We start from the raw sequence: 25,158 nt of genomic DNA, 5'->3' as shown, positions 1-25,158 counted from the left end.
TTTGACAGAAAGCACCCAAAATATGTGTTATTAGTCTAAACTTGCATTACATACAGTATGAGGCAGGCTGTCACAAAATTCGCAAAAAGGTTTAAGATTAAAAGAAGTGTTCTGAAATATAGATTTTAGTAATAGCCAGACTGTACATAATTGTCCTTTAAATGCACAGACTTCAGAGCTCAGCTGGTAATCCCCTTGCGAATAAATGTATGTTATCAGGAAACGTCAGGTGATTCCATCTGTTACAGTCAACACCAGCTACCAAGCACCTTGTACAATTGCAGGTTAACCATTTGCACACATTTACATTCCTTTCAGGTAAGCAGGCACCCTGGCAAGAAGGCTTGTTTAGCTGTCTACCTCTCCCCTCAGTTTCACAGCACAGGAGACTCCCTTACGTTTCAGCTGAAGCATTTCAGCTGTCGGAATTAATTGTTCCAGGACAGTTGTGTTTGCAAAAAAAAGTAGGGGAACTATTTTTCTCAGATTGAAAAAGTATGGGTATGTCGTGCCCTCTGAGTACAACTGTGGTGGATTGTGGGATTTGAGATCAAGTAATATAAATTGCACTATGCTGGTTACCCAGAGTTTTCAAATTACTGCTTGTAAGGTGCCAGTAGTATATGTATTCATTTTTTTCTGTGCTTTCTAGTACTTGTAGTAAGGGCAGGCTTTTGATCAGGCTGCACTGAAGTATACAGTGCTTGAATGAATCTCAGCTACTGGTAATTACTCGGCGGTATCCTTGTCCATCGTTACTTTGCACAAATGTCATCTCAATTTGGACCCAGCCATATGCAAATCACTCTTGACCTTGTTCCAGCAGGAACAGTCCAGCCTGAACTGCCAGGCCAGGTCCTTCCTTAACTAGATAACAAGCAGCTCAAGACCAGTATTCAACCTCATTGGACTCTTCAGTCGGCTTTAGAATGGTTAAAGTGACACAGAGAGCACAAGAGTGTCACATTAATCTTAATTCAGGCCACCTGATTTGGAAGTCCATTGATTCTTTTTAGGTCTCACATAACAGCGCACATGCTCTGTTGCTGTGAGCGCTGTTGCCTATGCTAAAGGGCTTGGAGCCCGCCCATTTCTTACAATTGGTTCACTACATTTTCCCTCTTTGCTGCTTTTTAATAGGGCAGCACAGGCATGTGTCAGTTTTGCTCCTTCAAATAAAGCATGGATAAAGCACAGATTAATTAAACTTAATTAGTGGCCGTCAATTGCTCGCAGTATAATTAGGGTACTATTTTGTTTGCCCTCCTTGAACTTGGTGCCCCTGTCCCCTTGAGCCAAACTCGACCTGGAACATGACCTCCAGTTAAGTTACATTTTTCTTTTTAGGCACAGAGACACATTAATTACATTCATTTTTTTCCTAACTTTTTGTTTCAGCACAGGGCGCTTATGTGATTTTCTCAGAACAACAGGATGTTGAGCTGATGCTGAGACTCGAACTTGGCTACCTGTGCAGTTTTACATCGTTTGGTGCTTAGAACTGATTTGAGCCACCCAGCCTGTACTCTGTCATGGAATACATCACTGCTTCCCAATCTCTGATGCCATCATGGAAGTGACTGCTTGCAGGGCAGTGTACAACCATATGTGTGTTTTAATGTACTGACCCACTCCTTTCTTTGTATTGCAGTTGCTTTTCATAGCATTCTTACACTGGCTGGAAACAGCGGTACCTTACATGGCGCGCGTGGCTACACATTTTTGGGGTTTATGCTATTTTTGAGTGCAAAAAAAAAGAATAAGTAGAGGGAAGGACTTGTGAGCAGTTTCTTTCTCTGCGCCTGTCTTGCGCTCTCTCATCCATGTTTACTTTACCCCCATCGCTCTCAATGGCAAGGCCAATAGGTCCCAAAGGTGAGACCTATTGGCTTTGCCAATGCTTGTTTCACCATGAAAGCCAAGTAGGATGCTCATCTTAAGCAGTCCTCCCTGCCAGGTCCAGCCTTGTTAGCTGTGCCAGTCACTAAGATATGCTCTAATACGACCCCAAGGGTGATTCCTACTGTATCATTGAGGGATCCATCTGTAAAATTACTTGACAACTGTTACTATATATGACTGCAAGACTATGGATCCCACGACTGGCTTTCCTTGACAGTACACCAGGCAGCACGCACAATAGTTAAGTTATGATTGTTTCTGACAAGATGCTTGACACATTAAGGATGTAGTGGATCCAGAATTGGTGCTGAGAAGATGCTGGACATTTTACAGCAGAGGTCTTGGGGGGGTGGGCCCCCCTAGGGGGGCCTCAAGTGATCCCAGGAGGGCTCCAGGCTTTGGCCAAATGAAAGATTATGCAAATAATAGTGCTTTGTTTTAAGCAGACAAAATGTTTATTACATTTGTAAAAAGGTAACAGAGCTTAACTGCAATGTTTAAATAAGTCTAGACATATTTAAACATTGCCAACTTAACAGAATATTTATGAAAAATTCTGAGGGGGAGGTCTGATTATTTATTTTTTTCCCACTGGCGGGCGTGTCATTAACAAGTTTGAATACCACTGCTTTACAGGATGTAGGGGATCCAGAAGATCCTGATGATACTTAAATATTCTTCTCTGCCAGCTGTATGAGTGACTCCAAGGTTCCTGTTGATGACTTGCAGAGGGGCCTTTTGTGCTGAATGATGTCCGTCCAGTTTTTCAAGTTATCCAAGCAATTAATAACGCAATTGCTATAACCCTGGACTCAATTAGCATGTCATTTGCAACTTAATCAGATAAAAGGGACAAACAACTGACAGCTTTATATAAGATCACCAACCTTCTTAATGGTTGGAAATCTATGGCTGAGCTAGACCCTAGAACAACAGTACCAGCTTTTGAGTCACTTAAGATACATTTTTAACACCTACAGGTGCAGGGTATTTCTGAAGAAATTAGTTAGGAATCTATGGCTGAGCTAGGCCCTAGAACAACTGTACCAGCTATTGGGTCACTTAAGATACATTTTAACACCCACAGGTGCAGGGTATCACTGAAGAAATTAGAGTACTACTTGTGAGAATGTAAAACTTTTTGAGAGAAGTTGGTCTAGAAGTTTGGAAGGATAGAACCCCTCACTACAGATACTGAACATAAGGTGGACCGGGAAGGCTTAGTCTTCCCTCAGTATAATCAAAACTATCCACAGTGCTCTGGACAAGGGAACACATCAGTTCTTATCTCTAACCACCTCTCATTGGATGATTTAACATTGTTCCTACGAATTCCAGCTTCAATGGTGCCCACAACTGTTGCAAGCTAAGGGGCTTAAGGGTAAAACAAACCTAAACAAAGCCCTTATTGTCCTTCCTGAAAAAGAATCCAATAGTACTTCTAAGTTTGTCCACAATATTGTCAAACAAATTGGAGCTCATATTCTGAAAGGTCCTCCTGACACCCAGCCAGCTTATGACTGAGTCCTAGTTATATAGATGTGTATAGAGAGGGATCTTGAAACGGTTTATAGTAAGAGAAAAGTTTTCATATTTTTCAAAAAAGGGTTGAAGGACAAGGTGGGTCTGTTAGCACCAAAATCCAGTCTAGGTGCAGAGAGCAACATCATGGGGATCGATAGTCTGCCGTACCTTTTTTTTTTTTTTATCTGACCAGTTCAGCAGACCCTGGCCTATAAGCAGATTTCTGCTTGAAATCTTCCCATATTGACAACGCCCTACTTCTGACAAATGCTATTGTAGATGTGCAAGTGACTAATCCCCAATTCATTATTGCTGCTACTACTTTAGTTGATGTTGACCCCAAATCACGACCTTTCTGAACATTGATGTGGCCGATACAGCAAATTTGCCATATTTTCCAGCTTTGGTCTTAAACCTTAATGTCAATGTTCCTTGCTTCTCCCCAGCAAAAGTGAAGACCCAGAAAACCAGTACACTGAGCACTTTCCATAAAGGGTGGGGGCCCTTTGATGAAAATAAATTAGATCACACACTCCTATATGCTTCTGAAGGCACTATGATATCTTAAACAGGGATAATCTGCTAAGCTTACCCAGACATTTTGACAGACTCAATTTGGTTGACTCCAAAGATAGAGACTCAGTTTAATTAGTTTCTCATTTTGTCTGTGGTGAAAGGGAGTCAACAAGGATTGGTTGGGAGAAGGACTGTTGCCAAATGGATTACACCCATTTAGTATGTTTGGGTGTTTTGTTTTTGATCACACCTTTTTGGGCTTTTTACTGTGGGTGAGTCTTACTGTATGCGTCTCACCCACGGAAAACCACATGGTAAACAGATTGCACATATTTACTGCCAGTGTCTGCCATTTAAGGTAAGGCTGCTGCAACGCAGCAAGAGTAGGTACACTTGGCTGGCTACACATGAACACGTGTACACACATATACCCATGTGTGAGATTTGCCCGTGTAAGACTACAGTCATGCGCAGCCTGGAAAGCGAGTAATATGCAAGGTTAGATAATGACCTAGGACAGGCCTTATCTTATTAGTGGGCACACATAGGTATCCTCAGCATGGTTTACTGTTTTGCCTGCATCTACACTTTATTATGTACATGGGTGAAATCTGCCTTAGAATGCAGTTTGCTTCCCACTGGTCTACAAAGTCTAGGAAGATATCAAACTGGGGTGAAAAGTGTGCCCCAAGATTGTTTATGCAGATTCCAAGCAGATATATATACACCTTATGGATCATCCACAATTTTCATATTTCTTTGATATAGCTCAGAATCAGAGCCCAGTCCTATTGTCACACTGCAGGGCCAAGTTAATAACATTGCCCCCACCAGCAGAGAGAACAAAGGCCTCCCCACACAAAAGGAGTAATAAACAGTGCTTCCCTCAGCTCCTGAGTATTAAGGGATGGGGAAGAAAATTAGAATCTGTTAATCAGTTGTCAAATGGAAGGACAGAGGAAGCCCAGACAATGGGATCCAACATGGGGGTGGAGGAGAGGAATTATCTTTAAACTTTTGATGGGAAAGGCCCTGATAGTGACGCTAGCGCGGGTGTAGCTAAGGCCCCCTTTGGAGAAAAATGAGTCAAAGAACTTTAAAATCAGCCCATTGGGACCTGAGATATCCACATTCAAAGACTTTTTACCTTTGCCCCGGGCAATGAGCACATTGGGCTCCACTGCATTTCTCCTGATTTCCCCCCAAGTGGACAAAGCCCACTGGGGATGACACAACACTCATGGGGAAAAAAGCCGAAGAGAGTGGGCATGCTTGGGGTTCCCACTCCTCTGACTATTTGGCTCAGGAACCCCATCCCCTGGGCTACCTAAGAGGGGGCCCAGAACCCTATCCCGACACCCCGGAGAGTCTGAATGTGCCAGGACTGAACAATGCTCCCTTCTGTATAGACTGTGGACCGTAGAGAAGGAATACCCCTTTCCCGCATTGGCACAGCTCAATATCAGCCTAGCGGTGAGCTGGCAGGGCAGCGAAGGAGTTGGCTCCCTGCGCTGCCTCAATTTGAAAGAAGGCTTATGGTGCCTGGGTGGGCACGAGACGTCTGCAGACCATTCAGAACACGGTGGCCACAATTAATGTCTACCTCCAATACTGCACTCAAATCACACCACACCTGAAGGAGCTCCACTGGCTCTCCATTCACAAGCAAGCACAATTCAAACTCTCACACTTTCAAGGCACTACATAACACTGGCCCAGCATACCTCAACAATTGCATCTGCTTTGACAAACCTTACAGACACCTCAGCTCATCCAGGCTCCTACTTGCACAAATTCCACACGTAGGAAAAACCAGATCTGGCAATCAAACTTTCTCCTACATTGCTCCTAAAGCGTGGTACGACCTGCTGGTATACGTAAGAACCTCCTCCTCACTTTTTGAATTCCAGAAGAAGCTGAAGACCTGATGTTTCAAGCCTTAATCCAGTTCATAGAGAAAGCTGTTCACTCTCGTATGACTTGTGTTACAACTTTTGGCTCAGAGTCAAATGGAATAAAAAAGATTATTTAAAAAAATTGGCATTTATTAGCCTCTCTTGACATTCCACTTGAGAACCCATTATTTGCTCTCAAACGGGGAAATACTTGAGAGACAGTCTAGTGAGGGCCTACATTGAACAAGAACCACGCACACTGAGTAACATCTGGGGGCTAACACTGAGGGTCGGACATTACCTGTGTGGGAACTGTAGTGCATGCGCTTCCACCAGAATTGTGAAAACGTAGTCTAAATGAGAGAACTCGGCAGCTGAAACATTTCACTAATTGTGGTTCTAAAAATATTTTTTATTGTATTCAATGCCTATGTTCTTTGATTTACATTGGTAAAATAACTCAGGAAGTCCTTATTCAACTTCAATCACGAATACGTTTGTTGTGAATTTTCCTATGGTTGAACATTACAGTCTTATGAAACATGCCCCCAACGATATGCACTGGTTTGTACTTGATGTTATAAAACTCTCGAAAAGATGTGTAAATGTGGACCGCCTGTTGACCATTAAAGTGAACCAATGGATTTGGCTTGCAGATACAGTGAAGAAGGGCCTGAATCAACAGGTCGAATGGCAAATACTGGCAACATCATAGATGGACTATCTTGAACGGAACAGTTAATGTGATATATTCCACATAGAGGGTTATGGGTCTTAACCTCCTTTTACGGTTCTGTGCCTGCAATTGCGGATGCTGAATCAATATCGAGCAATTCTACTAGATAGGGTATGGTCCCTTTCAGGGTTACCTACTGTGTCCTTTTGTTTCTTATGGATGGTATGAGGGTTGTGAGTCCCTTTATCTGTACTGCCATTTCTGACATTAAGTTGTATTGGTTGTTGTGGTTGCAGTCTATTAATGCTCTGAGAATAATTGATTGGGTTAATCTTTTCTTTCTGTTCTATGTATAAGGTAGACTCTGGGGCTACCTACAGCAGGATTGTTAAAGTGGATTTAGTGTTGGAGAGTATTTAGATGGGCCATTATTACATTTAAGGATGGTCGCCACAGTCATTGCAGTGGTTAAGTGACATGTTACTACTTGAATGCTTTACATCAGGGAGACCGGCAGCGTGTGTATCTTACTAACACGGACTGAGCAGATGGCCTAGATGGATATTTTATTTATTAAGTTATCGAGGTCCACAACAGTAAACTTACCGTAATTACAGCGCTCTCTAAACTCTGGGTATTAATTAGGCATTTTTACCATTTTAAGATGGCTGCCACAGTCACTGGAAGGGTCACATGACCTTTCACTTCCTTATTTAAACACGCCGGGAAGGCCGGCAATGCTTGATTCTGACTCGCATGGGTTGAGCAGATGCGGATGGAGACAGATGCTAGCAGTCCCATATTTAAAAGGTATGAATATGCTGCAATGGAGGCTGCATTTTTCTAGAGTTTATGTTGTATGGCGGTTAAGCAATTTAAATATTTGTTTACTTGGGCTTGCAGGTTGAAGTTCCCTTGTGTGTTGCTATGGAGTCTTTTTTTGCAACCTGCTGTAAGTAGCGGAATGTAGCTATTCTGGTTGGGAGCCTGACACAGTGTAATATATAGTGCACGTTTTCTATGTTTTTAAAGTACTTTTTTGAACTTTCTGTGTCAAGTAGGTGGTGGCTTATACTAGTATCCACAACTGTGTTTGTGGTGTTTTCTTGGGTTCAGCAGGCGGTACACATGGTGTGATTTGGTAGATTGCACAGACTGTTTTATAATTAATTTTCCTTATGTGTAGGTATTATTTTACAACACTGCCATTACAGAATGAAACATCAACAATACCTTCTCATTTGACAAGCTGATTTGAAAAACCATGATATTGCTTGAACTGGGCCTGAAAACCAGGCAATTATTTTAAAGGACTGTGTCAAGAGGAGGGTTTTAACCCCTTCCTGGATCTTCTGTTGGGATTCAATCATGTGATCTTGGGGGTTATATGCAGTGTTGTTGTTTATGAGATGGACAGTTGTTATATTTGTTGTACATTTTTTGAACTTCCTGAATCCTATTGATTAATACATTGGATTTGAACAGTCCGGAGTTGTCCTATTCATTAATTAAAAAACTGGATTATATGTACACAAACTATATCTAAATAATTCATCTAGGAGCATTTTTAAGTGAGATATTGTAGCACAGAGGCAGTTTTTATAATAAAGGCACTGTTTATATAGCATTTTATCTGAGGCGCAGAACGGATGCGATGATATGTCTGCAGGTACGGAGCGGTCTCCGACAACCCTGTAGTCTGTCACCACATTTGGGACACCCCATTTCATCCCACAACAAACGATCCACAAGAAACTCCAATCATTAAAATCCCAAATAGTAGTCTCTGAAGTAATTTGAGATTGTTTTCTATTTCTAAATAGGTGAATGCTTGTTCCAGTGGTGTAGATGTATTGTGTTGGATGTAGTTGTACTTTGCATATTGTACACAACAAGGATACTCAATATACCACTAGATAGTGAATCCTTTTCAAAACAATACCCCTGTTGTGTTACTCCCTAATTAGGTGTGCTAATCGCCTGATGTTATACTTCAGCCCTAAAATTAGAAATGCAGGAAACAATAAAACAAGCATTTGCAATGCCAGAGGTATGGCTTTAAAGTAAAGTTACATGGTAATGTGAAGCATTACAAGTTAATAGCATGGAAATATATATGCACTTGTGTGGAAGCAAAGAACTGTAGAACAATGAAGGTGTAGGTTGAAAGGTAATGTGACAGTTGCATGATAAAGCCAGACCTAAAAATCCATGTAGGTTAATTACTGACCCCCTCCCATCTGTGCTTCTGCCAGAGAAAAACAAGCATTTGCCTTGCAATGGGTCTCGCATTTGCCCGAGTTAGAGCTATTAGTGTTATAAACTCCTAACCGGACTTTTCTTGCCACATAAACTGAAAAGTAAAACAGTTTCACATAAGGGAACCGACGCCTGCCAAGAACATGAAGGAGACACACCAATGGAAACAGGAGTTCGCTCACACTCAAACCTATCGGCAAAAGTGCAATTATCCACGTAACCAGCAAAAGTGCAATTATCCATGTAACAGGTTCGATGTCATGCAAAGCGCTTGACTACTGCCGAGCGGGATCGCGCTGCGTAGGAAATAAAAAGAAAACTTAGTCCAGAAACCATGCTGAAAACATGGAGCATCATATATTTTCAGTAGCTTAATGGTGCTCTCGAGGAGTGCTAAACACTGGAAAAGGCATGAGATATGCACGCCTTTCACAAATTAAATCAAGCAGTTTTTAAAAGGCAAGCCCACAAACCAATGATACTGATGAGCGTGCGGTGGGTGTGGTAGAAGCCCACAGAGAGATTACAACAGGGGCCAGAGCGCTTGCACTCTCGACCCTAACTACATAAATTATCCAGTTCTCTAGTATCATTCCAGTGGCATGTGTGTGTGTATGCCCTTGAAAGTTTGAGCTCAGGCAGCTAGATAAACAAAATTATAACAGAGGGCAAGCATTTTTTTGTGAAAGCACACAACCGCCCAATCAAAACATGTAGTACTGACTTCCAACATGTGGGCATAGTGGCAAAGCCCCACATAATTGCCTGGCGACAGCTGCACTGTCAAGCCAGACCATAAAAAGGCAAACCCCTTCTTGTATCTAAAGTTTATCACAGTTTGGTAAATGACTGACAGTTTCACATTAGAATCATAAGGTCATCATTATTGTCATTAACTTTCATTCAAATGCACATCTTAAGATTTATTATCCCATAGTGTGGACTTTTTGGTGACTTTGTCACAGATATGAGCTGGTTCAAATCTGGGCGACAGATTCTGTGAAACATGGACTTGATCCCTGGAGTTCGCCTTCCTCTTCTCTTAGGGCACATAGTTGGAACAGAGTTGGTGAGCCTCAAGAAGGCTATACATGGGGGAACACTGACCTTCTACTGGTGCACTATTCTAGCCTAAAATCCATTAATGATAAGCTATCTATAAATTAACCTTTATAGTAAGGAAGCTTCACAGAAGCATTGTGCATTGTCTTGTGTTATTCCTGTAATTCCAAAATGTCACAGGACTAAGATTATGGACCTCAGCTTCATTGTCCCTTTGTAATCAATTGCCATTTTCTTTTGATTGATTATGTTATGAGTAAGAGCAGTAGCCTGTTAGGCATCTGGGCCGGCCTGTTCCCACCTTGCAAGTCTAATTGGTGTGAATTACCTTTCCTGGGTGAAATCAAGTACTATGGACTTTTTTCTTTAGAAGGTTTATCAGTGTTTGATTTATATATGTTCATCCCATTCAGAGATGGCCAAAGCAACCCCCCACTGTTTTGTGTGTAGTGGCTGAAGGGCTTTCTCAACCCTAAAGTAACGTTCTGTGACTTGTTAAAAAATAAAATGCTGCCATTATACTTAGCCAAATACATGTCTAGTTTAATTCAAAGGAACACATGCATTTAAAATTGTATTGTGATGCGTTACCACCGAGTTGATATGCATTTAAACTTTGCCATTTGAGAGGTTAACTTGATACAGTGGTCTGTATTTATTCATTGCGTCTATGTGTTGAAAGTACATTTTTCCAGTTTTCTTTGAAAGTATTTTCCGGGGAGTGTCGGTCCTCATGCAATGTAAGGTTATCATTATTCATATAAGGTAGGGCTGAACCTGATATATCTTCCCATAACTGAGCAGTGTCTGTCAAGAGTATACTTTTCTGTATATCTCTGTGGGTACATGTTCTTTGTTTTGACGATAGATGTGGCCCACACACACCAATTATATTAAACAGTTGTACTTTTACTAAAAGTCCTTATCGAACTCTGTAGGTAATCTGATTGTTATTTTTATTTATTTTTGGTGTAAGATGCCATAATGACCTTTGAATGAGTCCCCACAGTACCCTAATACTCTGACCCACAAAGACTTAGTGTAGTTACAAACAAAACCAATCTTTTACAATGTAACACCGGTGGTACATTAGCAGCAAGCCACAACAAAGATACAAACATTTGCAAAGGCAATAGGTGGCACCTTTTATGACCTATTGGCTTTGCTAATTGTTTTTGCCATGAAGCTCAGCATCCTAAATTATGTTCCACATTGCTAACATAATTAGGGAAAAAAAGCTTTTGATGCAGTTGACTGCATCATTTTATAAAAGCACACATCTTTTTCTTTTTAGTTACCAATTTGAGAAGCACAGGAGAGACTGTGGTAAAATTAATGCACTCTTGTAGAGTGCTTTAACAAAAAGAGAAAAGTAGCGCCTGAAAAAGCAAGCAGTGGAACAACATTTTAATGCGTCCATGCTCCATCGGCAAGACAAACACAAGAAAAAACAGAAAACCTACACAGCTAACATGTAAGAAGCAAACAAATGAGTGACAATGAAACCAACCATTGGTAAGCAATTGGCAGGTTCTAAGCCCATTATAAGATAGCATTCTTGCAAAAGACAGCACACGTGCTGTCTTAGGCAAAATCTAAAAAGGAATCTATATACTGCTAAAGACAGCACAGTGTAGCAAACTCAAATGGTTTATTTTTTAAAATGGCAACGGTGCAACAGTGCTTTAGTTTTTAGCACTGAAAGGAATCCATTATCTGCCAGCAGCGTCTTGGAGTGCATTTGTCTTTAGTTAGGACGATGTGTGCAATAAAATGATTCCCAAGCTAGCCACGGTTGCAGCAGTAATGCCCAACTGTGCAGAAAATTAGATTTGTAGTCTTCAAATATCCAGGGCATGTTCTTCAGACCCCAAATATGAATGCCAGTTACACAAAGCTTTCCTCAACTCTTGTTTCATGCCTACATGCAAAAGCCCAGTTCCAACTGGTCCTTTGGATACCTCTCCAGCACCATCATCCTCTGTCCACAGACCAACAATGGCCAGAGTGCATGTTTCAGAAGTATAACACTGACCCACAACAGGTTGCTACAATGAAACATGCATAGTATACAGGAGTGATGTTCCACCGAACCAAGCAGGATAAATATCCAGTAGAAACAGGTCTACCTGTTTTCTTCCTGGCAAGCAACTGTCCCCTCTATTACAGTACATTTGTCACCAGTACAGCCTTAGGAGTGATATTTTTCAGCGGCAAGGAGGCTAATGTTGCAAGATGATAACCTCTGTATCTCTGTGGGATTTGCATGAAACTGGTTTCACCAGTCCTCCAACCAGTTTCAAGAATGTAGAAGATCAAGTCTAAGATCAAAGTTACTTTCTCCATAGGCCACTGATAGACATTCTTCGACACTGCAACATGAACATTCACTCCCCCTTCAGATTAATTTGAGTTCTCTCCTTGGAGTGCGTTAAGCAGGTTACTTTAGAGGGTAAAATAAGTTACAGTTGATAACCTCAGAGCCAGAACCAATCGTACAAACGTTCACAAGCTTCCCACTCCCAGAATATGTATTTAACAGGATCCACCTTGGATCCTTTACTGATATTTGAATCATCTGTCGTTGACTTCATCAAACGACATCAGGCCTATAGGTTTGCATCCGGTTGGATTGGCCCTGCATAATGGATACGCGGAGGGTGTGTTAAATCATGCCTTTGAAGTTTGGTTTTCCTCACTTTCCCCATTAGGACTCATGCAAGTATAAATAGTTTCCTACAGATGGATTGTTTTATTTTTGCTTGACATGCCACCTTTGGCACAGGGTCTGAATAGAGCATGTTGGGATGGAGAGTGGCAGAGTGATGTCCATGGTAAGAGCCATACAGTGTTAGAAAGCCGAATTTCTTCATCTCAGGCAATATCGATGCATTTTCAGAGTTCTTTGCGAACCTCGCTGAAGCTTCAAAAAATTGAATGTATAGCCTTAATGAGGTCATTTATGGTGGACGACTGTTTTTTAAACAAAGATATAAAGCGCGCAAAGTTCTTGTTAAATCATGGAACACCATTGCGACAATTGAAAACAGAACTTGAAATGTAGGAAACCAATTTGTGGGAAATACTACTCAAAATCATTTTGGCATGTTTTCTAACCCAGGCATGAGGTTTCAACAGCAGTGGTATATGACAAATCCACCAACTGCTCATGTAGGTTGAGCGATTAGTTGCGCAAGGGAGGGCTCGACATTGGTGAAAATAATATGAAAGTGTTATAAGCTTTTGGCATAATTTCCAATAAAGAGCTTTGAGGAATCTGGCTGAAAAAGCTAGGGAGAGGAAGGTTTCTATTATGTGCCACAAATAAAATGGCTCTTTCCTGCAACCGTTTACCACTGGAGGCAGTAATGTAGTATACAAATTCAGAATTCTGGCCAGTAGGTCATTAGCCTAAAGTGTGGCCTCGTCCAAGGAAAATGCATGGACATTGATAAAAAGCACTTGTTTCATAACGAATATAGGGAAGGCTTGTACAGACAAGTGAAACAGTGTGGGTCAGTGCAGAGGTCAAGTAACTTGCCATGGTGCTTCCCATATACATCATCATTCAAAGATGAACAAGTCCTCTGCTTGGTTATAAACTCTGCACACTTTGCTTATGCACAGTTAGATGAAGTTGTATAAGCATCAAGGTCTAAAGCTTCTGTTTGCTGTCTATTTAACAATGTACTAGATATTGAGCAGCCAAAGTAGTCCGCTTGTCAGGTGACAGATTACAAATGGGAAATATGTTATAGAAAAAGGGAACATGATGAAAAGAGTTATTTATAAGAAACATTATGCATGTTCTGGGGGCAGAGGGTGCATTTTTCAATTTGTATCACATAGAGTAATGTATTGTTAGTGAGAAAATGCACATTTTCACCATGGATGTGAGAAATTAATAATACAGTATACAACATGTCATCAACAAATCATTTTAACTATCCCATGTATTCAACAGTTGGGCACATTTTTTTCATTTTCTACTTTTGTTTTTCTCGTTTACTACTATTTCAAGGGATCAAGGTACATTTGTCCTAATTCATTATTGAGTAAACGTTTCTTTAGTGTTAGGAGTTAGTTCCTAAAATATTCAAATTATATTTTTGCCTTTGTTCTGCCTTAAAAATAAGTCAGGGCGTTTTTTGACTGTCATGAGCGATGTCTTTGTGGGGTCTTCTTTAGGACTCGGTCTGAGTGTTTAATCTTGTTCTGTTTGCTTGGAAAGTTAAGGACTCCTATCTTTTCAGAGTTGCCGTAAGATAGGCGTTTCGTTTAATGTGTGGAAAAGCATCTTCATCCCCTTGCCAAAAGGTGTTTTCTAATACTTGTTGTTCCATTGCAGTTTGGCTCTTTCTTTCTGGATCTGGAAGTATCTCATTATTTCATTATTATCTTTCCTTATCTCATTATTACACAGTGATGATTTCTGACAAAAATATAGGTAATAAGTGGGCTGCAGAACTTTGGTGCCTGGTTGCTTTTCATGGAGGGCAGGCACATTCAAGATGAGACTCGTACAACAGAGTGAAAGCGTTGCTAATTAATAATCACAAGGGAGCTTCCCTGCAATTACACATAATGCAGAGCTGTTCTCATTCATTCCGTGTTCTACCTCAGTCAACCTCGTATATTCTGATGCACCTGTGCCTACACTGAACAACATTTAGGACGTGTCATTCACTTAACAGTTCTCCATGTTACATAGAAATCGTCTCCATAACCACCTGTTAATTGCAGAAGTGGTTTTATTATAAACTTGTTTCATAAATCGCCGAAAACGTTGTCGTTCTCCTATTTAACCGACCTCTTGGCTGCCATTAGTGCAGTCTGTATTTAAAGTATATGAATCTAAACTGGATCCGAATCTGCTACATGGTGCTGAAGTGTGAGGATCAATTGAATTAATGCAGTGTCTGTCAGAGTTTGACGCTAAAACCTGCCATGCTTCCAAATAGGTTGTAGGCTGAGATTCACTGCATATTGTTTATGTTGCGAAAGCTTAAGGGGCAGCAGGTTGACTTCACATCACTGCAGACTAACCGGGATTGAATTAGTGCCTTGAAAATGAAGGGAGAGGAGTCTGGGTTTTAACTGGAATTTTAGCTAAACATAGATTGATGATTCCTTTAGAGGGTGATAAGATAAGACAGTTTTAACTGGAGAACAGGATGATATGCAAAAGCTATACATTTTTCAAAATATTATGTGAGTAGCGAAAACAGCGAGCTGTCTCTGTCCAATTTAGTAGAAAAGTGGTATGTGGGCCTAGCAGTGAAGGAGGAACAGATTATGTTTTACCAGGTTTTTGTGTTGTTTTTTAATACGTATTTATAGATACACATATGTGTAAAGCCTTACGTTTTACTCTTTCTTTAGAGATCCTTGCTGTAATCTCAGTCACAACAATATCTTGCAACGCTAAATCTTAAGAATCTTTCATTTTCACTTTTATCTGTCCTGAGATGACCTCACCCCGAACGTCTAGTTTCTTTTCAACATGCCATAGTTAATATGTGTTTTATTATTGAGACAGGTATCAGATATACTCTGGTGTCAATTCCTGAGAAATGGAGGAATCAAGAATTCCTCCAGCATCTGCCCTTTGTGGTCACCCATTTGATCTTTTTTTCAAGCTTGCACCCTCTTCTTATCATTGTTCTGACCTCACTGTCATAGCCATTCTCAGTCCACACATTTGCATGAGAAAAGGCAGTGTCGGGAATCAACACCTCGCAGACCTTGCTGTATGTATTGAGTTTAATATGGAGAAGCATAAAAGGGTAATATTGTCTATTCCCTCTCACGTATGTCTGATAGGGTGATATCTGCGATTGTGAATACCAGGAAACAGCATAAGGACTGTGAACAAGAGTTTGATGTGGGCTCCTCCCCTATAAATATAAGCCTGCCCTTCTTCTCTGAGCACAAGGGTTCGTGGCTGCACCCATAGACGGCTTACACTGGGATGCGGATCACATCTGTGATATTGGTGACTCTCTCTGAAAGAGCATGGCTGCTGGGAGCTGTTTCGTTGTTCCTCCACATCTTTTATGATTCTTTCTTTGAATGCCAAAATCTTCTGCAGTCTCGCTTTCAGAGAACAGCATTAGAAATCATTCTCTCCCGGTTCTACTCTGACATCCACAACAGAGTCCCAGTATTCTGTAGGTTGTGTAGGGGCTCTTGAATGTTGTTTCACCTTTCCCGTGGTGACAAGGGCTCCTGCAGTGATGTTCTATGTGACATAGGATTTCAACCATATCTTGACCACAATCTTTCACTTGTGGTTAGATCTAACCTGATAGCTACGAGGCTGGACCCCTCGAGCTAAATTGAGCACTATGGAATATGGCAAACAGTTGACAAAAATATTAACAAGTGTCACACTCGTTTAAAAATGAAAATGCAGTTACCTAGCATATTGTTCCTTTGCCACAAACGTAGAGCCTTGAGTAAAACGAATTAACCTTGTAATCCTTAAGCATGGGGTGCTTAATACATTGTGTTGAAATTACAGTCCTCTGGTTTCCAAAAATAACAGTTTCTATATGGGAGGGCTCATACTAATCTTTGTCTGTCAGATTGTGTGTGCAGCATCCTCTGTATGTGCCACAAGTTTTCACGAGACAAAGTAGGAAATGATTGTTCCTTTAGACTCCCAGGCCATACCATTACAATTGTTTTGTTATACTTTCCAAACAATGTTATTATTGACTCACAAAGGTGAGTATTTCAATATTTCCCTTAAACAACCCTCAGCAATTGACACAGCCCTGGACTTTCATAGCTTTGCAAGAAAATGCAGTGCTGTGGTCACTGTAAAGACCTGCACGGGGACAATAGCCAATTTCATGCACAAGGATCACACTTTGGTGCATATTCCCAGCTTTTGCCTTCGAACAACAAAAGGCCTAACAAGTCCTCCAAGGTGTAATGCAGGAAACCAACGAACAGGATGACACTAGATCTCAACCATCCATTTGGGAGACAGTATTGTTAAATTGCCTGGTGAATTAAATATACTTCCTCGTGTACAGTATTCTACTTGCTGTTGTTCACCCCCCCCCCCCCCCCTTCCCTGGTTCTATAATGTCCTATTCAGCATTAAATAGACATCAGCTGTCTGCTAGCACTAATGGATGTTGGTTTCTACCAACAGCGAGCCCCCGTCGCCAAGAGATTTTTATATAATGGGCAGCAGCACACACACTTGTAATAAATACCACAAATTGATATTGTTAGGTCTGCCAACTGCTTCTTTGAGCGCCTGCTTCAATGTTAGCGTGGTTACTAAAAGTACCGGCTGTCAGATATGGAATAAGGCTGGTTCCATATCTGACCAAGTGCCCACGGCCCAGACATCTGCTCAACTGGAAGATTATAGGTACGTACATCCTACAATTGCTGTACAGAGAATAACAGGGCGGGGCAAAATTTATGTTTTAAACTATAATTTCACCACTCCTAAAGAAAATAAATAAAGACCTTCATCCACTTTCCCCCCACAAAAATAATATTTTCAGCGTCCCTGAGGCTTCAAAAACAGGAGGCAAGCTCAGTCCAAGCCCTTGGGGATACCGCTTAAGCAGGAATGCACAACAGAGTTCAGTCTTTGTCCCCTTTCACAGGCAGAAGCAGCAACTGCAGGATAGCCCACCAAAGCACAGTCACAGGCATCACTTCTCCTCAGCTCTTCTCCTTGCAGAGGTTCCTCTTGAATCCTTGAAGTAATCTAAAGTCTGGGGTTCTGGGTTCACTATTTATACCCCTTTCTGCCTTTGAAGTGGGGTGGCAGGCACAGCCCTTCCAGGTGTAAGTGACCACTCCTGCCTCCACTCTAGTCCAGATGGCCCATCAGGATATGCAGGTTACACCCCAGCACCCTTTGTGTCAATGTCTAGTGGAGATGCACAAGCAGCCCAACTGTCAGTCTGACCCAGACAAGGAATCCACAAACAGTCAAGCGTCACAGAATAGTATAAGCAGGAAAATGCCCACTTTCTAAAAGTGGCATTTTCAAACTAACAATCTAAAAAACACCTTCACCAAAAGATGTATTTTTAAACAGTGAGTTCAGAAACCCCAAACTCCATACTTCTATCTGCTTTCAAATGGGAACTGCACTTTAAGGATATTGAAAGGCAGCCCCTATGTTAACCTATGAGAGAGATGGGCCATGCAACAGTGAAAACCGAATTTGGCAGTATTTCACTGTCGGGATATGTAAAACACACAAGTACATGTCCTACCTTTAACATACACTGCACCCTGCCCATGGGGCTACCTAGGGTCTACCTTAAGGGTGCTTACATGTACAAGCCTGGTTCTGGCCAGGAGTCCACTCGGCTCCTCCAGCCTGCCCCGTGCTCCTGACCCCCCCAACTGCTGCCTGGACAGCAGTTCGAGGCCTGCCTCTACCGCAGGCCCCCGCCTGCGCCTCATCCCTGGTGCCTAGTGGTAGGCTTCTCCGATCTCCGACGACCGTGTAAGTGTTTCTTGTGTCTATTTCTGTATTTTCTGCTTTCCGTTTTATGCCTTTGTATTCTTGTATGCTTTGTAATACGCGCTGTTGTTAGCCTGTTTTTTCCTTTCTCTGCCCCTCCGCTCTGAGCGCTCCTCTCCGCGCTCTCTGACCCCCCTATCGACCCGCGCTCTTCTCTCGCCTCGCTCTCCCTCTCCCCGCCCGTTTCTCTCAGCCCTCCAACTCCCTGCCGCCTCTGCAGCCCCGCCCCCGTGCACACCCATTGGCTCCCTCCCTCCTCCCAGCTGCTCCACCCTCCCACCCCACCCTCTTAATGGTGGTTGCTGCGCGGAAGCGCCGCTGGCGCGCCAGGGGCAAGCCCATCTAAGCCCATCCACGCCTGGACCGCGCCCAGCGCCAGTCCCCCTGGTCCCCCCAGACTACTCTACTCCCCTCTCACCCTCCACTCACTCAACCCAGGCCCTCGCCCCACCTGCACCCTATCCAGCCCCGCACACACACAGGGCCCCTTCACCTGCTACACCTGTCATTTCTCCTGCTCCACATCCCACAGACCCCACACCAACCTCAGCGCCCCCGCCAAACACAAAAACCTCAACGCAATACACACCCACACTGCCCCCACACCCACCAACCTGCCCCACCACATAGCACCTCACAACCTGAACACACCCCACAACAACACCATCGCACAACACAACAACAACACCCACCACAAACATCTCAACTGCCTGCTCCTCAACACCCGCTCCCTACACAAACATGCCATAGAACTCTGGGATCTCATCACATCACACTCACCTGACATCGTCTTCCTCACGGAAACCTGGACGAACCACTCCTCAGAGCCCGACATAGCCACAGCCACCCCCATGGAATACAAACTCCAACGCAAAGACCGACTTAACAAGCCAGGAGGTGGCTTCGCCATCCTGCACAAAGACACCATTAAAGTCACCACAAACCCCCAAGACACCCTCGACAGCGCAGAACACATGACCTTCCTAATCCACATAAACAACAACTCCACCCTCAGAGGTACACTAATTTACAGACCCCCAGGACCATGCCCGCCTTCTGCGACACCATCGACGACACCATCAGCACACACGCCCTCACCTCCACAGACTACATCCTCCTCGGTGATTTCAACTTTCACTTGGAGAACCTTGAAGACCACAACTCCACTTCCCTCATAGACAACCTCTCCAACCTCAGACTCAAACAACTGGTCACAGCTCCCACCCACTCAGCAGGACACACGCTTGATGCAATCTTCACCTCAAGCCAACACATAACCTACACCCACACCACCGAACTCCACTGGACTGACCACCACTGCGTCCACTTCTCCTTCGCCAAAACCCCCACACACCACCACCAACACACCACGCCCTACCGCATGTGGGACAAGATCTCCACAGAACACCTGAACTCCCAACTGGCACATAACTCCCCCCCCCCCCCCCCCCCACACACACACACACACCCAAACGACCCCAACACCGCAGCCCACAACCTCTCAAAAAGGATCACTACCTGCGCACACACACTAGCGCCCCTCAAAAAAAACATCACCACCCGCAACATCAAGAACGCCCCGTGGTTCACCACTGAACTCCAAAACTCCAAGCGTAAATGCCACCAAGCGGAGAAAGCCTGACGACAACTACCCTCAACAACCAACTTCTCCACCCTCAAAACCTCCATTCGCACCCACCACCAACTCATACGCACCACCAAAAAAGCACACTACAAGGAACGCATCGACAACAACTCCCAAAACAGCAAAGAACTCTTCACCATCATTAAAGAGCTATCCAAACCCAAAGTTAGCAACATAGACCCCACACACACACACAGCTCCTCTGCGACGCCCTCTCCAACCATTTTCACCACAAAATCCTGGACATACACAACAGTTTCATACCACACACACACACCCCTCACCCTCCCAACACAGACCCCACTCACAACTCCCCCCCCAACCTACTTACCACCTGGGCCCCAACCACTGACGAAGAAACTGAAAAAAACATGAATTCCATCCACTCTGGATCCCCCTCTGACCCCTGCCCTCATCGCATCTACAACAAAGCCAGCCCAACCATCACCCCCATACTCTGCGACATTATCAACTCCTCATTCGACACCGACACCTTCCCAGACCCCTGGAAACATGCAGAAATCACTGCGCTCCTAAAAAAGCCCAAAGCCGACCCTGAGGACCTCTCCAACTACCGCCCTATCTCCCTCCTCCCTTTCCCACCCAAGGTCACTGAGCAACTGGCTAACGCCCGCCTATCTCCCTTTTTGAGGAAAACAACACACTCGACCCCTCCCAATCCGCGTTCCGCAAGAACAACAGCACGGAAACCGCTCCCATCGCATGTACTGACGACATCAGATCCAGAGTCGACAAGGGCGAAACCGTCGCACTCATCCTCCTAGACCTCTCCGCTGCCTTTGACACTGTCTGCCACCACACACTCCGCACACGCCTCCACAACACAGGAATCCGACACAAAGCCCTAGACTGGCTCATCTCCTTCCTCACCGATAGAACCCAAAAAGTCCGCCTCCCACCCTTCCACTCCACTGCTACCAAAATCATCTGTGGAGTTCCCCAAGAGTCCTCCCTCAGCCCCACCCTCTTCAACATTTACATGACCCCTCTCGCCAACATCCTCCGACCACACGGAATCACCATCCTCTCCTACACAGATGACACCCAACTCATCTTCTCCCTCACCCGCAACCCCACCACCTCCAAAACCAACCTCCACGCTGCACTCCTTGACACCGCCACCTGGATGACAACAAATCACCTCAAGCTCAACTCCAACAAAACCAAAATCATCATCTTTGGCCCCAACAAAACCATATGTGACGACTCCTGGTGGCCCGCCGCCCTAGGCCCTGCACCCACCCCCGCAAACCACGCACGCAACCTCAGCATCATCCTGGACCCCTCCCTCCCTCTCCATGACCCAGCAAATCAATGCAGTTACCTCCTCCTGTTTCCACACACTCTGAAAAAAACCTTCAAATGAATTCCCACAGAGACCAGGAAGAGCATCACCCACGCACTCATCAGCAGCAGGCTAGACTACGACAACGCCCTCTACACCGGCATCACACTCAAACGCAAACTCCAGAGAATCCAGAACACAGCCGCACGCCTCATCCTGGCTCCCCATTGACAAGAGGATCACTTTCAAGATCCTCATCCACGCACACAAATCCCTCCACAACACTGGCCCAACCTACCTCAACGAAAGAGTGAACTTCCACTCTCCCACCCGCAACCTCCGATCTGCCGACCTCGCACTAGCCACAGTCCCCTGCATCCAACGCACCAACGCAGGAGGCAGGTCCTTCTCCTACCTCGCCCCAAAAACCTGGAACTCCCTCCCCACCAACCTTCGCAAAGCCAAAGACCTCCTGCTCTTCAGAAAGAACCTCAAGACATGGCTGTTCGAACAGTAACCCCCCATGCCCCCCAAAATTCCCCCGCCCAGCGCCTTGAGACCCTCACGGGTGAGTAGCGCGCTATACACATATTTTGATTGATTGATAAAAAGGGACGTTTTAGGCTTGGCAAGTGAATGCACTTGCCAAGTCGAATTGGCAGTTTAAAAACTGCACACACAGACACTGCAGTGACAGGTCTGAGTCATGTTTTCAGGGTTACTCATGTGGATGGCACAATCAGGGCTGCAGGCCCACTAGTAGCATTTTATTTACAGGCCCTAGGCATCTCTAGTGCACTTTACTAGGGACTTACTAGTAAATCAAATTTGCCAATCATGGGAAAGCCAATTACACATAGCTAGGCTACTATTACATGTAAAGCCGCAAGCCCACATCTCCCCTGCCTTGAGAGCACTACACTGGTTACCCTTTGCCAGAAGATGCACTTTCAAGCTGCTTTGTATCACCCACAAAGCTATACATGGAACAGGACCGCTTTTTATCAGAAAGAAAATTACCAAATACATCCAACAAAGAAACCTCCGCTCAAGATTGGCACCCCGCCTTAGAACACCACCATACAAGAATAAGACTATAGGTGGTACATCCTTCTCCGTCCAAGCAGCCAAACTATGGAATTAATTACCCCCAACTATAAGAGCCACAGATAACTTTCTTGTCTTCAGAAAACTACTCAAGAGTTGGCTCTTTCCTTCATAACCACCATATTCAAACAACTATGAACTGTATATGCCTATGTTGATAAATATTTTTTCAGATTATGTGTATATTTCTATTTATTTATAGTTTCTTTAGAAAATATGTATCGCTACTATGTCATAACAATAAAATACACACACACTCTTTAAACCTGTCTGACTAAGTATTGTTTACCCATGGTTCTAATTATGTATTGTATGTGCATATGTGTGTGTATTCGTGTGTGTGTGTGTCTGTGTATATATATATATATATGTGCTTGGCATGTTCGTGGATCATTGCATGGCTCCTGAGTGGGTTGTTATACTAGATATCTATGAATTCCTGCTCTCATCTTATCACACTGATCTACTCATCATCATATGTCATGTCTCTATCAAACTATCCTCCATTCTCACTCTGACTCATCCCAAATCCCTTCTACTACTTTCATCTCCTAAATAACTCTGCCTAAGCTCTTCCCTCCGCTTCCACATCTAACTCACCAAACCTCACTCTACTACTGTGACCTCCCACACAACCTACTAAATTCTCCCGCATTTATCTCGCCCTGCTACTATGCTCTCCCTAACCCTTCCACATACTCTTCCCTCCTCCACCCCCCTTTACTCATCCCAAGCCTTTGGGTTGAGTAAATGAAGGATATACTCCCAATTAACACTTCTGGATTTCTTTCCTCCTCCACCCCTCCATTACTCCAGTCAATCCAACTAACAAACTCTCATATCCGCGGCTCAAATTAACTCATAATAATACTAAAACTGTACTCATTATTTCCTGATACTAATCCATCACTAATTCTTGTTGGGTTCCAGAGTAGCATGCTACTCATCGAAAAGCGCTTCGACGCCTCGTCAGGGGTAGTAAGCGCTATATAAATACGATTACAATACAATACATATAGTTTCACGTAGGGAGCACTTTCACTTTAGCACTGGTCAGCAGTGGTAATGTGCCCACCGATACCAAAACAGCAACAACCTGGGAAGTAGAGGCAAAAAGTTAGGGGAGATCACACCAAGGATGCCTGGTCTACGAATCCCTTATAGGAATTTACAATCTGCCTCTGGTTGGGTAAGGATGTAAAATCTCTGTCTGAACTGTTGCATCTTTACAGGAAGACAATTTTGTTTTCATCATGCGGTCTTTTTCAGACCCAATGACTCCACCCTCCTTTCTCTCTTTATTTCATCAGATAGGGTTTCCATTTCTAACACTTATGTCTCTCAGAGTTTGATTCCCCATGTACTTTTGTTTCCACTTTTTTTTTCTCCATACTTTCTGTATTTTGAAGAGCTAGGTGATACTTGTCCGGAAGGCCACATGAGGACTATATTAAACCTTTCTAGCTTTGATCACTTCACGAGCAGTCCCTTTCTTCCAAATGTACGATGTATCTTGCAGCGTACTTTGGAAAGTTATCTGACTTTGATTTGCCATCTGTAGTTAATTGCCAGAGATTTCACCAACACTTCTTGCATTGTCTCAGTGATAGAAAAAGTACTTTTGGTTCCTGTAACCCTCTGCTCTGGCACTTCAAGTTTATTCTCCATAGTTGTCAATATGTTAGGTTTATACTGATTACCTGAAGGGGTCTCTGCAAGAAATCCATAATTGTCGTCTTCATCTTCTCTACGTCAAAACCAGGTCGATCTTCTAGTAAGTGAAAAAGGACCTACACTTTCTTTCTTCCAGCCATGCAGCAGAGCTGTGAGCGTTACGTTTCTACAGTAACTGCATCAAGTGGATTGAGCTCTTGTGGTGTTGTTTTAGGGCCCAAAGTCTTGATTTTTCCCTTCATAGTGCAGTACATGCCCCTTTTCTGTGGTGTTGCATATGGGCCCACTAGCCAATGCACACCATCTCGGCACCACTAGATGTGTTGTTAGGTTTTAAATCTTAAAGATAACATTCATTCAACTGAAGTGTTTTTTTCTTTTTACGTACAGTTTGTTTTACTGTACCATGCGTTTGCATGTGCATGTAGTAGGGAACACAGTTTTTCAGTGATTTTTAGGGTTGAGCACAAAGCACTCTGTCCATGTTGTTATCTCTCTACGGGCTTGTAACCACGGCCATGTCAAGCCCATGAGTTTGGTTGGTTCGTGGGCTTGACTTTTACAATTTGCTTAATTTCATTGTTGAAAGGCATGCATACGTCATGCCTTTTCCAGTGTTTAGCCCTCCTCGAGCACACCGGCCAACTACTGAAAACATAGGAGGCTCCTTGTTTTCCATATGCTTTCTGGACTACCTTTTCTCTTTATTTCGCAGGCAGTGCTATCTCTCTGGGCAGTAGTAAAGCGCTTTGCATGACATCAACCCTGTTATATGGATAAATGCACTTTTGCCGGTTACATGGCGAATTGCACTTTTGCCGGTTACATGGCGAATTGCACTTTTGCCAGTTACATGGATAATTGCACTTTTGCCGGTAACATGGATAACTGCACTTTTGCCCATACATTTCACTGCCAGCAAACTTTTGTTTCCTTTTGTGTGTCCCCGTCACCCTTCATGGTGGCCGTGGGCTCGCTTATGTGAAACTATTTTACTTTTCAGTTCATGGGCAAGAAAAGTCCGGTTAGGAGTTTAAAACGCGAATAGCTCTAACGCCAGCAAACGCGAGACCTGTTGCATTG

General features: G+C 43.5%; 1 protein-coding gene across 5 annotated transcripts in view; it reads left to right on the top strand.

Annotated features, from left to right (window-relative positions):
* The window catches only part of ABHD12 (abhydrolase domain containing 12, lysophospholipase), a 497,414-nt gene that overhangs the window by 931 nt on the left and 471,325 nt on the right, over positions 1–25,158 (top strand). The gene's annotated exons all lie outside the window — the stretch shown is intronic.

This window comes from Pleurodeles waltl, chromosome 5 (assembly GCF_031143425.1).
Source record: "Pleurodeles waltl isolate 20211129_DDA chromosome 5, aPleWal1.hap1.20221129, whole genome shotgun sequence".
NCBI classification, from domain to species: domain Eukaryota; kingdom Metazoa; phylum Chordata; class Amphibia; order Caudata; family Salamandridae; genus Pleurodeles; species Pleurodeles waltl.
The sequence above is the reverse complement of the archived record's forward strand: the minus strand, read 5'-3'. Positions and strand labels throughout refer to the sequence as shown.